This window comes from Rousettus aegyptiacus, unplaced genomic scaffold, assembly GCF_014176215.1.
Source record: "Rousettus aegyptiacus isolate mRouAeg1 unplaced genomic scaffold, mRouAeg1.p scaffold_m13_p_3, whole genome shotgun sequence".
Taxonomy (NCBI): Eukaryota; Metazoa; Chordata; class Mammalia; order Chiroptera; family Pteropodidae; genus Rousettus; species Rousettus aegyptiacus.
Window position 1 is genome coordinate 152,204,876 of NW_023416306.1, and position 13,154 is coordinate 152,218,029.

At 53.7% G+C, this 13,154-nt stretch overlaps 1 protein-coding gene and 1 long non-coding RNA gene across 4 annotated transcripts in view; one reads left to right on the forward strand and one right to left on the reverse strand.

Annotated features, from left to right (window-relative positions):
* Positions 1–13,154, reverse strand: part of MIDEAS (mitotic deacetylase associated SANT domain protein) — a 62,630-nt gene that overhangs the window by 31,193 nt on the left and 18,283 nt on the right. For 2 of the 3 annotated variants that reach the window (XM_016134815.2, XM_016134812.2), the window contains exon 1: positions 7,800–8,347. The exons of the other annotated variant lie outside the window; for it this stretch is intronic. The gene's annotated coding sequence lies outside the window, so the exon portion shown is untranslated. Of the gene's footprint in view, positions 1–7,799; positions 8,348–13,154 lie in introns of those variants that run through there. 3 annotated transcript variants of the gene reach the window in all.
* LOC118614978 lies at positions 8,342–9,722 on the forward strand. Its single transcript, XR_004956221.1, has 2 exons — positions 8,342–8,681; positions 9,127–9,722. It is a non-coding gene; the product is annotated as an uncharacterized LOC118614978 (long non-coding RNA).

Sequence of the window (13,154 nt, forward strand, 5' to 3'; positions counted from 1 at the left end):
TCCTGTTTAATCCTAAGAGCATGGTAGGTATTATTACTCTCCCGTTTCTTAATGAGGAACCTGAATATCCAAGGGGTCACATCACTTGCTTGAGGTCACAAAAGTATAAAGGCCAGGCCAGGACTGGAACCCAGATCCCTTTCTGCAAACTTCCTCCTCAGGGCTTCAGGCTCAGCCTCCTGCTTGAGGCTTCGGGCAGTCTGAGATGGATGGCAGCAGCATCTGGCCTGCTCACATCTTCTCCCTGGAGAGTGGTTTCAGCTGGCCTGAAAACTTCTATGATGTTCTGGAAGTATGGCTGTTCAGGTAAGGTGGGTGAGAGAGCCCTGCGAGGAGAGTGGCTTTGAAGATGAAGAGGCTACTGGTGATTACCGCCATCGGGCGAAGCTGTGGAAGGCTCAACATCTGCTCAAGAGGAAGCCACACTCCTCCCACACTCTCCAACCCCACAGCCCCGGTTGGCCAACAGCTCTTTAAAAGCTGGTTATTTCATATCCTGAATAAGGGAGACAGATAGTACCCAGCTACTCCAAAGATCATTGGTCTAAATCTCTCTTTTATGAATGACGAAACCGAAGCCTTGAGAGGTAGAGAAACTTGCCCAAGGACACGTGGATGGTTACTTGGGTAGAGCTGTGGTCAAGGACTCCCAGGTGGAGGTGTCTTCACCCTCAGACCTGGCATTGCCAGGTCCTTGACATTTGGCTCAAATCCTTCTCAGTAGGGAGGTGGAGCAGGGGGGTATAGAGTGTGGTGTCGTTAGCAGCCCAGGCTCTCCTGCTTGGCCAGCTCCAGAAGGGGCCAAGACGAACTGGGTGGCTAGGGTGTGGGGGTGGGACCACCCTGCTGGTTTGGAGCAAAAGAATGGAAACACTATGGCTCCCCAATACCTGCTAGTGACCAAGCACAAAAACTTGTCAGCAAAGGTGGTGGTGATGGGGGTCTCAGCATGGCTGCCTGGGGCCTCTTAGATGGGCTGCAGAGTAGGCACGGAGAGCCACCTGCCTCATTCGCCCAGCCATTCAGTCAGTGTCACGCCCTTTCTCAGGCCCCGGTCAGGATCCAGGGCCTCTGCCAAATGCTCGCACATTCCTTTCATTTCTCCAGTCTCTGAGCAGCTGCTGCAGGGCCTTTTCTGTTGATTTATTCTTTATTGTTCCTGAAATACACCCAGAGGCCTTTGGCACTGGGCACCAGCAGAGCATCCAGCCCAAGCCCCAAGTATACACTAACCAGACTCTCTGGGACCTGTGCCAAGCCAGCTAGAATGATGGGCCCCGGGGTGAGACCTAGCAGCCAGCAAGGGAGACCCAAGAACCCCACTATCCAGCCTACGGTCCCAGAGATGATCTCAGGACTACAGAGGCTGGGATGTTTGGGGAGGAGACACTTGGAAGATCTTCACAAGGCCTAAACTAAGCCTTTCCACACCTCCCATGCATGAGCGATTCCCTTCAGCAACCCCCTCACACACAGACACACACACACCGCTGACCCCCATGGCCTGTAGCCCTCCACAACAGGGCCTTGTGGCTTAGGATGGGCTTCTGGAGACCCTGTGAAGTGTTTGGAGAGCAAGGTTTCAGAGGGGGTCTTCTCCACCCTTCCCAGCCCAAAATATTTCCATCAGCCAGTCTAACGGTGCCTGAATTCCTACCATCAGCACTTCATTCCCTGTGCACATGATAATAGGCAAAAGTGTGGGAGCTGCATGGTAAAATGAGACTGGGCTTTAGGGTCCAACAGAACGTGTCCTGGGTTCTTTAATTATCAGCCTTCCCATGAGCCTCAGTTTCCCTATCATTAAATGGGCATAATATCTTCATCTCATAGTTATTGTGGGATTAAATGAGGTACATATGTATGAAGTGCTTGGCACAAAGTAAGGGCTCAATGAATGTGATTTTCTCTCCCCCTTGCTGGGCAGGAGTAGCGTTATTATCAGTCTTCAACACCTGGGGTGTGGGGGGACTGGATGGTCTGACTCTTCTGGTTCCACAACTGGCTGAGCGCAGGGCTGGCCAGGCAAGAGCAGGACAAGGAGACTAGGAGTCTTAGCAACAGTGTTGGGCTCTGCAGGCACGGGGGACATCTGGCCTAGGGACCCAGAAGGAGCACACCTGGCACAGGCCTCCCCTGAACTCAGCTGTGCCAGCAGGGCCTACAGGGATGTGGCAGGACAAGGGTCCCCAGATGATACCTGGCAGAGCTTCCAGGCCCATAATGGACTCTCTACGGTCCTGGGTTCACTCTCAGAAGAGCTATAAAAGGGAAAGTGTGAGCACCTGAGGGAGGCTGGGGAGCAGTGGCCACAGGAAGTCTGAGTAGCGACGCCAGAGGCACTGGGGGGCCTGCAGGGAGCAAGCAAGCTGCCTTGAGGCCACCGCAGTGAATGTCCCACAAGTGAAGTGCCCGTCTGGTTATTTTGGGCACTTCTGCCCAAAGCCAGCAAGGAAAGGCAGCTGCTAGCAACATGTAAGGGCTGTTTATGCTCCACTGTGTTAGCACTGCTGCAGGGACAAAAAGGAGCACCAGCAGCCCCCGCGCAGAGGGGCCTCTGCCCCCTTCTTCCTTTCCCGACTGCCCCTGCAAGGTCCAATCTGTGCACTGCATAGCTGACATAGCGTGGGTACTTCTGCTTTCACTCAGATCCAGTCTCCCAACCACAAAACTCACTCACACACACACACAAACAGACAAATAAATAACTGTGGAGCCAGCTGAGGACCGAGCCACACCCAGGAGCCCAGACAGTATTCCTCTGGGCTCTTCCTGCACTAAAGTGGCCCTCCCAACTTCCAAATTTGGAGGCGTGGGGACCGAGGGCAGCTCCTCTTTCCACCTCCTTAGGTGAAAGTGGAGACAGTCTATGGGAACCTCAAGGAACTCACTGTCTCTCGGGCTTCCCCATTTGAAAATGAAAGAGACTAGATGTTTCAAAGTATTTTACAGCTCTGGGGAGGACTCCTGGGAACTGGGGAGCCCAGCGCTATGACCAGGGGCCAGCTGGGGAGGTCGGACAGAGTAAGGTCAGGTGGGGAGGGGATCTGAGTAAAAGCCAGGTAGATGACCCAAGAGCAGCCAACGAGCTGGGGGATGGGGGGCGGGGAGGCGAGAGGAGCAGGAGAGAGAGGAGAAGACCAGCCTACTTGCTCTCTCAGGGTTGTGAGTTACCATTCAGGCGTTTCTGAGCTTTCTCAGCTCTGGGGCCTTCCCCTCCAAGGAACTGGCAAATTCTGGCAACCACAGCCTGGACTGGGGCCTCTGTGTGTCCAACTGCTAGAAAACACTAGGAACGAAAAGCCTCCACCATTTTCCTTCCTCTCCGAACCCCATTTCCCCAGAAGTTGGGTAGCCTCGGAGGGAACCACCTTTTGGTTGCAAGCCTGGTATACTTCCCTCTCTTGAAGCTCTGGCCTGGACGAACCTTGCCCTGGCTGCTCCCTCCCCCTCTTTCTGAGACTCCCTGAGGAAGAAGCATTGCCTGGAAAAAATAACGCTCACACCACGAGCTCCCTGCGGCTGGAGAGAAAGGCAGAAGGAACAGGGAGCACCTTCCCTGCTGGCCACAGCACCAGGCTGTGTTCCAGGAAGAGCAGGAGCAAGCAGCACTGCCAGGGAGGCCTCAGGCCCCAGCCCCGTTCCTTCCCACCAGCCCCTGCAAACCACAGCCAGCAATCACGTCCCTCAAGGAGACGCCCACCACCGTCCCAGCAAAACCCCAGCTCTTTTCTGACATGTGGCAACTTTCTTCTTATATAATATTTTGGTGCCCCACCCCCACCCCACCCCACCCCTGCTATTTCAATTGGTGAAAGAGTCAAAGTGCTCTTTAGAGGGACAACTCCCACCCCAGACTCCACCCAAATCTCCAATGAGGTCACACAGTGAGGCTTCAGGTGAAGCAAAGACAAGGGGACTTTTTCTTTGGCTGAGAAAGCAACCTTCCTCCCACCCACGTGAACAGTTCAGCCTGAGGCCTGGGCGGGTAGGTTCCTGATAGCACAATCTGATCTCTGGGAAACTGAGCAGGAACAGAATAGCTTGCAAAGGTGCACAGGCACCGGAGTCTGGGCCGGTCCAGGCTTGAGTGGATCACACAGTTGTGCCCAGTCCTAGGCAGTTAGAAAATGAGCTCCATTTACACAAGCTTCAGTGGTCTAGAAGAGTGTCCCTCATTTCCTCTTCCCCGAGAAAAGCAAAAGGCAAACAGAAAAACTTGGTAGGAACTGGTAAAATGCTAGCTGTTAACCTATTGAGTACCTACCATGGGCCAGTCACTTTTCAAACACAATCTTTTTTAACCTTCACAGCAACCCTATGAAGTACTATCATCTCTGTTTCACAGATGAGGAAACTGAGGTTCAGGAAGTTAAGCAATGCTCAAAGCCAACCCAGCAAGTAGAGAGACTGGAATAGGAACCCTGGTCTGGCCAGGCCCCACTCTTGTGCACCCACTATCTAGAAATGATGTTCTGAGTGTGGGGCAGAAGTCGGTGTGGACAAGTTTTGCTGTTTGTGATTGTTCCCAAGTGCAGGATCGTGAGAGCCCCTGTAAGTGTGTGTGTGTTGCGGGTGGAGGGAAGGTGATGTGGATTCCAAATAGCAGTTTCTAACACAGAAGTTATGTTGTAATGCTTCTGATTCATAAAATGAGCTCACAGTCTCACAGTATCCTGAATGTTGCTATGAATGCAAATGCAGATACTTTTAAGTAAGAAATGGAGATTTCAGCACACTCCACACTCCACGTAGCTCCAGCCCAGCGTGCAGTTTGTTTAGTTCAGCCCCATACAAAGAGAGAGCGCTCTGGTGCAGAAGCAACCCCTCCACAGATGCGACCACTGGCTGCAGCATGGTGAGTCAGGGAAGAACACAGCTTCCAGGCTGTTTCTATGCAAACACACAGGAAGCGCCAATCGCCCTGACCAAAGGAAATGCCCAGGTTAGCAGATTCCCAGGCAGAAGGCTCCACACTCTGTCACCCTAAAGTCCCACTGGGGTCAGGATGACAGGGATACACTCGCTCTCCAGAAGGCCAGCCAAAGGGCAGTGACATTGGTTCACCAAACACCAGGATCACCCATGGGCTACCCTTTTGAAACTAATGGTACAGTATGTGTCCCAGAAACAGGACTCACTGGGCCCACCACGTGCCAAGTCTACATTTTTTTGAGGGAGAATTTTCATTCATTTGTTCAACTAATATATACTGAACACCTACTAGATGCTGGGCATCGTGGGAACAATACAGAGCTTACATTAGAGCAGAGGCTACGATAATACTGAAATGTGCTTTCAGCATATCACATATACTAACACACGGAATCCTCACTGCAACTCTATGAAGGAGGTACAGACGCTTAGCTGTTTGTTTTTGACTACCACACTATGGTGTACACACAAATGACTACATAAGGTGGAAATGAGTGTTCAAAAGAAGGCTGAGCCTTCAAAAAAGTGGCATTTGAAATAGGACGAGAAGGATAAGGAAGACTCTCCCAGCTCCTTGTGGCCATCCCCATTCCACCATGAGCAGGGTTTCCTTCTGGGACACCCAGCTGCAGAAGAGGGGCAATTGAGGCCAAAGAGTCCTGAACTTAACCCTTTCCCTTTCCAGACCACTGAGCCCCATGCACCAACCACATCCTTCTCCTACTCCTCTTCTCTTACTCAGGGGACCAGAGGCCTTGGCTCCACTAGGCAGCCCCCTTTCCTGGGTTCTGCAGCCACCGGAGGCCCTCAGCTGAACCTGTAATACATATCGTCTTTTTTCCCCCTCCATTTATTAAAAGCAGCAGCCCACAGGGCTAAATACTCGGGCTATTTTTAAATCCCATATTTAAAAGTTGAACTCTCATCCCCATGGGCACTCCAGAGCTGTCTTTCCTAGAGTGGGGTGAGGGGCTGACAGAGCCATAAGGAATAGGGGCTCCAGTAAGTGCTTAGAAGCCACACTGGGGGTGGGCAAGCTGTCCCAGAGCAAGCTTTATGGGTGGGCAGGGGATGCCCTTAAGATTCTTCACCACCTTGTCCCCTGGGAGCTACTCAGACCAGAGTAACCAGCCAGAGCCCAATCCAGTTAGAGTGGACACTGGGTCAGGGCCATGCAATGAGATAGTTTATCACAGTAACTGAATGTTTACAACACTATTATTCAGTGTCCAGAGCAGTATGAAAAAGAGGATTCATGAATTCTCAACCCGGGATGGTTTCTCCTTTCCCTTTCCGCCCGAAGCCCTCTTACAGCCCGTGGAAAGGTTGCACTTCTCTGATTCTAAAAGGGCACGTGCCACACCATCCCTAGGAGGTTCTGGGGCAAGACACGTGGTTTCCTCCTCTCAGCCCACAAAGAAGAGTCTTCTCAGAGTTGCAGTTTGTCCACCTTCACCAGGCCTCCATTCACACTTCTGAAGCTGCAGGGACAAGGAGAGGCCAGACCTCCATGCTGCCACCAGACTAGGATCCTTCTGCTGGGGAGAGCCAGATCTCCCCTCCCCAAAGCCACACCTGCCAACTGAGATCCCTTTCACACAAGTGCAAGAAGACCTCCATAATCAGCTAAGGCCAGCCAGCTCTCCCCGCATGCCAGTGGCCGGTCGGCAAGGCTCCACAGACTGGCACACAGGTCCGATGCAGGATGCTGAAAGCAGGAAGTAGCCACCAAAGTTGTGACCAACAGTTTTAAATGGGGCGAGTAATAACTTCCCCTTTCATCCAGCAACTCACACTGGAGGTTGGGCTGGAATACGCAGTAGCCTCTACTTTGAAGAGCAGGTATCTACTCCAGGTCTGTCTTCCTTAGGGTTGAGGCTTTAAGCCATCAGGCCCTTATCCAGAGGCCCGGGTAGAGGCCCCAGGAGGGGCAGCCTGGTGCACAGACTCCCGAGTGTGAACTGGAAGAGGAGTATGACTACTTCCACCACATGTAGGGTGCAGACAAAACCTGGGCTCCCACGTTCTGGACAGGCACTACCAAACCCAGCACACCGTGAGGCGCGGGGAGAGCTCCGCAGGCCGCAGCGCGCCGCTGTGCAGGGGCGGCGAGATGGATGACAGGTCTGAGGTGCGCCCGCAGCGCCAGGGCGCGCGGGGTGATGGCAGCCCGCCCTCCCTCAGGACTCTAGTTTAGGCCTCCACTGCACTTGCCCCAGTTCCCTGCCACCCCTGCACTTCTGTCTCCAAACTCCCAGCGCAGGCACAGCTTCCATGGCCACTTTCCTGTGCACACTGGAAGAAGCGGAAGGGGTTCCGGCGCCAAGTTCCTGCATTTCGCCAGCCCCTCCCCGCGCCTCCCAGGCCTGAGCTCGGTCACGCAAGCCAGTCTCTGCGGTCACCACAGTTCGCTCAGGCGGAGGACAGGCGGCGGTGTTCCTGAGCCGCCGCCGCCGCCACGGGCCGGGCGGGTGGGGAGGGTTTTCCTGCCGGGGCCGCGCCCGAGTGGGCGGGGGCCGCGCGCGAGCTGCGTAGCTGCACAAACACGGCTGGTCGGCGCTGCACACGCAGCTGCAGCCCGGGGGGGTGCGGGCCACGCAGGGGCTGGCTCCCGCGCGGCCAACGCACGTCCACACCCACGCACACACACGCATACGCCCCCGCAGCCGCCCAGGCCGCAGAAGTTGGCGCGCGGCGCCCCTGCAGCCCCGCGCTCCCGCTCGGGGCCGCGCCTGTGGAGGTGCAGCCTGCGCGCCCAGCCGCCGCTGCTTGCACGCAGCCTGGGAGCCCTCGGCCGCCGCGCCAGGGCGGGCTGCGCCTCGCCGCGTGCAGGCCTCGGCCGCCGACCTGGCAGCCTCACTTACCCGCTCCTGCCCGAGCTCCGGCATCGGCTGTCCCCTTTCCGCCGCGGGCCGCAGCCTTAGGTCGCCTCCCAGACTCCAGCAGCCTGCACGCACTCCCCGATTTTAAACACAAACAGACGCCGCCGCCTCGCCGCGGCGCTCGCAGAGCTTCCAGCAAACCGCCTCCAGGGGCTGGGAAGTTTGCTGGCAGGGCCCGGGCGGGACGCGCGGGCTGTCACCCCTCGCTCGCGGCGCAGGATCCTCGGCGCACCCCGCGCCGGTGGTGTCCGCCTCGCGATCGCTCTCCCTCCCTTCGTGTCACCCCCAGTCCTGCGATGCAGTGTCAGGATTGCACTGCTCTGACTCATCGGTTGAGCTCACAGCTTGAAAAAAAAAAGAGAGGGCGAGAGGCAACAGAGGAGGAGGACTCTCTGGCGTGCTACAAAGGATTGCACAACTCGGCGCTGGGAGCGCGGAGCCCCAGCGGCCGGCCGGCGCGCGCGGCACGGCGGCGAGCAGGAACCAGCTCTACCACTTCATCAGCACAACTGTCTCGGGTCGGCCTCTCCAGGAGCAGGCCCGGCGCCGCCCACTTCCTGCGACCAAATAAGGCCGGGGAAGGCGTCTTTAAACCTTCGGCGGCTTGCCTGGGCTGGGGATTTCCAGCAGACCTCACCTCCACTCCGGAGTTGGTCACCACCCTCCCCCAGCCCAGACCCGCGCCCCCGATGGCTTAGCTGGAACCAACAGGCCACGCGGCTCGTTCCTTTCACATCAAGGTCAGTAGGAGACGGTGACGAAATGTTTGGAAACCCATCGGGCCTGCCAGGAAAGTGTGTGTGATGTTGGGGAGGACACGAGTCGCTTTCTTCCACAAAGAATCACTCTCTGGTTTTGGATACGGTAAATCATGCACAATCCTCTCCAAGGCACTTTGTTAACAGCCTCCCCAAGTTTCACTTTTGGCTCACCAGCATCTTAGTGTTGTAGAGGTTATTGAAAAACTGGCCCCAGCCTCTCTAAAAGACCCACGTCTCTATTACTTAGGTGATGAAAAGCTCATGGGTTTAATTCGAGCAACTGAGGCCAGAGCTGGAGCAGCTTTTCACTGCATGCCCACATCCCCCTACCTTCCTCCACTGTCCATCCCCGCCCCTCACCCCCATGCCTCCTTGCCTGGCTGCTGGGAAGATGGGAAACATTTCTGCTGCTCAGGAGGTTCTTGCTGACCCCTACATTCAGTGAGGCTCCAAGGGCCAAGAGAAATTCCAGGGGAAGGAGCCCTATTTTTCCTGGTTCCTTACATTTGTTTTGTTTTGTTTTGTTTTTGTTTGTTTTTCCCATGGAGATGGCTCAGGAGATCTTTTCCTTTGAAGGAAAAACCACTGAAGAATACATACACTGTGTCCTCGCAGCCGCTCCCCCACCCCGCCAGCCCTGACAAGCAGATGCTTTCTCAGAGAGAAGGGGAGGGACTGGCAGAATGTGATTCTCACATCCCCTCTGAGCCTGCAGGGCAGGGGCCTCCACCCCCAGAGGATGACAGAGACAACACTCAGACCTTCTGAGGACGACAGAGACAACACTCAGACCTTCTGCCTACAAACCTTGAAAACCCACGCTTGCTTCTAAGGGATATGACCTTCTTGTCCTCTTCCACCCCTTTGCTGCCCGAACACCTGTGTGCATCGAACTCACACCCCACGCAAATGGAAAAGGCTTATTTGCAACCTGCTATGACAGACATGTCAAAGTAATGACAAAACAGTCTTATTTACAAAATAAAGATAATTGTGCCAGGGGACTGGATTAGATGACCTCTTGAAATGCCTTCCAGTTTAAAAGCTATGTTTCTACGATAGTAAAAAGTAAATGGAGGAGCTGAGGAACCACCTCCAAAAAGAAAAGCCCAGGCTCTCAGATCTAGCACCGGCTATGACAGTATTGTTCCTGACACTTCTTAAAGCACATCCCCACACACGCTGCTTAACGACCCTGTACATGAGCGAGTTTTAGCCCTCTCGTTTTATGGATGAGAACCTGAGGTTCAGAGAGGTTAAGTGACTTGGATGAGATCACAGAGCAAGCCAATCGTTTGTCACCTCTCTGCCCCTCTTCCCATCCTTCCAGAGGAAGGCAATGAGCAATTGAGGGACTGAGGTGCTCGGGCACGCAGGCTCCCAAGTAGGGCCTAGAGTCTCAGGACTCCTGGCACAGGCTCAGTGAAAAGACTTTGTTTTTTCCATTTGTCTGGTTTCTTCCTTCTCACTGATACCCCATCCAAGTGAGGGAACCAAAAACAAAGCCACTTGGACACCAGTGCCCACTGCTGCCAGCCTTCTCTGAAGACCTGTGGCCATCCTGACCTTTTCTTAGGACCTAGCCTCTAGAGCTGGCCTTTGTCCAGCCCAGAGCGAGCCCCTGAGAGCCACTGCAGACCAGCCCAGGGATGTTCCCAGTCAACCAGACAACCCAGCTGGGGAGCACATTCCTAGAAGAGCCTGCAACCACGGAGCCAGGGCCCAGCCTCCAGGGAACTAATGGGATCCACTCCAAAGGGCACTCCTGGCGGGACTTCCTCCCTCTCCCTTGCTGGGCTGCCGTGCCTAGCCTAGGAAGCAGCAAAGGAAGCAGACGTAGGCGGCGGGATACATGAGAAACAGAAGTGACCTGGAGGAGCCCTGCTCATCTTGGAGCAGCTCATCCCTTCACCCCAACTAAACTTCCAAATTCAGGCTGTCTCAGAAAGGAAGAGAGGAAGGAAAGGGGCTCATGTGTATGCAGGGAAGAAGGGCTCAAGACTGTCTCAGATGGCCCCTGCCAGGCAGGGGAAGCCTACCTCTCAAAGGCAGGCAGATGAAGATGTGTAAAGAAAGCTGCAGCTCTTCCGGGAAAGCCCTGGAGGTCAGTTTTACTGCAGATATGACAGTGCAGAATCGCTGACATGTGAAGTGAAAGTTTTGGTTTTAGAAGCTCCAGCCCTTCCTACAGGCCTCTGGAGCAGCCAAGAAGGGTACCCTTTGCGGGGTGGAGGAAAGTGTTCCAGAGACCTTACGCAAAGAGTGGGCTTTTCTCCACCACTGACCTTCACAGACTGCAGAGAAGAGAGGAATCCAGAGCTCCAGTTAGCAGGAAGTGTGTCTGCTGAGAAACGTTCCAGGAAACAAAGCACCCTAGACAGGATTCCAAACTCTGGGTCCCAGAGAGGATAGAATATGGCATTCGAGAGGCTTCCTAGGACATCGGCTCTCTGGACTCTGCTCAGAATGATCTGCCACCGCCCTGAGTGGTCATCACCAGTGTCCACTTCTGACGCACCCTGAGACCATTAAGAAATATCTGAGGATGAATTTTGTGGTATGTGAATTATAGCCCAATAAAGGTGTTATTAAGAGGAAAAAAAAGCTTCCAAGAAAGCCAAGTTCTTACCACCTTCCCACCCACCTGCCTCCATTAACATTCTGCTGCTATCACTCATTATTTAAGAGGGGTTTTCTTCGCCCCCCAGCCCCATGTCAGCATTCCTATCCTTTTTCCCATTGTCCTTTCTGTCAGGACCTTTCCATTGAGGCCAGCACACATGGTGTGTTTACGTGAATAATCAACCTTTACTGGAGTGTGGAGAACTGACGGTACAAATACAGTTGAGGAAATCACATCCATAATGCTGGGGCTGAGTTTGGGTCCAGCCTAACTAAAGCTAACCCGCTGTGTGATCTTAGGAAGTTGACACTTCCCTTCTCTGAGCCCGTAAGAGATGTACTGCACAGTATTTGTTCCATGAATGATGAAAGAATGCCCACCTTCTAGGAAGAATCCCAGGACAAAATACTGCCTTATAACTGCATCATGCTTTGCACAAGAAGAAATTACAATTATTTTTTTTTCTACATTCCCTTCTCCCACAGCCAGTTTCTTCTCCCTTTCAAGAACCTATTCCAGACAAGATTTTTTTTTTTTCCTCTCTCTCTGTAAAGGAGGTATGAACTGGTCCACCCTACCTGAGGTCTACCCTGCCAGCCTCAGGGTGACCCTTTGCTGGGCTCTGCCCTGAGAGACTCTTTGCAGCATTGACTCGTGATCTCATCTGGGTACCTCTCCAAAGGCTTCTCTCCCAGTCCCTGCTCTTTGTGTCCTTTCCACCAAGCTTTTCCATGGTGCTGCCCACCCGGCCTGAACAAGGACAACTCCTTGTTGATGGCTGTGCCTTCTCTTTACCCCTTTTTGCCAGGTCCTTGCCGAGGGAGCAGGAACTCAGAAATACCCCAGCCATTAAGTTAAGCCACCATGTGCTAAGAAGTCCCTGCACTCTCTTTCACCCTCGAAAACCCAGGGGACCCTCCTCCTCAGTCCACATTTACTTCATCTGTTCCAGGGCAGGGTCATGCAGCCACGCCAACCCACAGCTGTCTAAATCTCATGGCCCTCCCACTTACCCCCACCTATGCCTCCCTCTTTTGCGGGGCTGGGCCAGGTTCTGAGTGCCTTTGTCAAGCATGAGAGGGAGCTTCTGCAGATGTCCCCAGTTGCTGTTGTCACTCTGGGAGCAATGACTAGCTGAGTATAGGGAGAAGGACAAAACAGGTGTGGCTGCCAGGGAAGACAGGCCTGCAGGACCATGAGGACAGAAACACCCTTCTTCCACAGAGCCAGCTTCCCAAAAGCCTCACCACATTTCAGCACAGTTCACGCCTCCTGCAGAACCTGCCCCAAAGAGATTCCTTCACTGGCTGTTCTCTGGAGCTCCCTACTTTGTGGCAGTGGGCCAGGAGGAACGAGACCCCCAAGATTCAGTATGTGCAATGGGACATGCTTTAAATCATTATTTTTAACTGATGCATCATGTACTATAGGACCCCACATTCACATTCATGGGAGTGTACAGGTTAGAAGTACAGGCTGATTCCTGAGTCCAAGTCTTGGCTCATATTAGCTTGATGACTTTGAGCGAGGTACTTAACCATTGATTTTCTCATCTGCAAAATGGGGACGATAAGAGCTCAAAACAGTATCTGGCACACATTAAGTCTTTCATAAGTATTGGCTATCATTTTCTCATCTCCTAACTGATCTTGCTTCTAGTCTTGCACACTTACCATCCACACTGCCATCCGAGTGATCATATCTCCTTTCAATAGCTCCTATCATCTACTGCAAAAAGCTGAGTCTGGTAGCCAGACTATTGGGTACTTACACTTCTGTGACCACACTCTGCCCACTTCCCAGCCCCACAGCCACACTACCTGACATTCCCCAAGATGCTTGCTTTCTTATGCATGCTCCCCCTCCCCCCCTTCATCCACAGGTTACATCCATACCTTGGTCTCCCACCAGACTTGAGCTTAATGGAAGCTCTTCCAGGAAGCCTTACTCAAC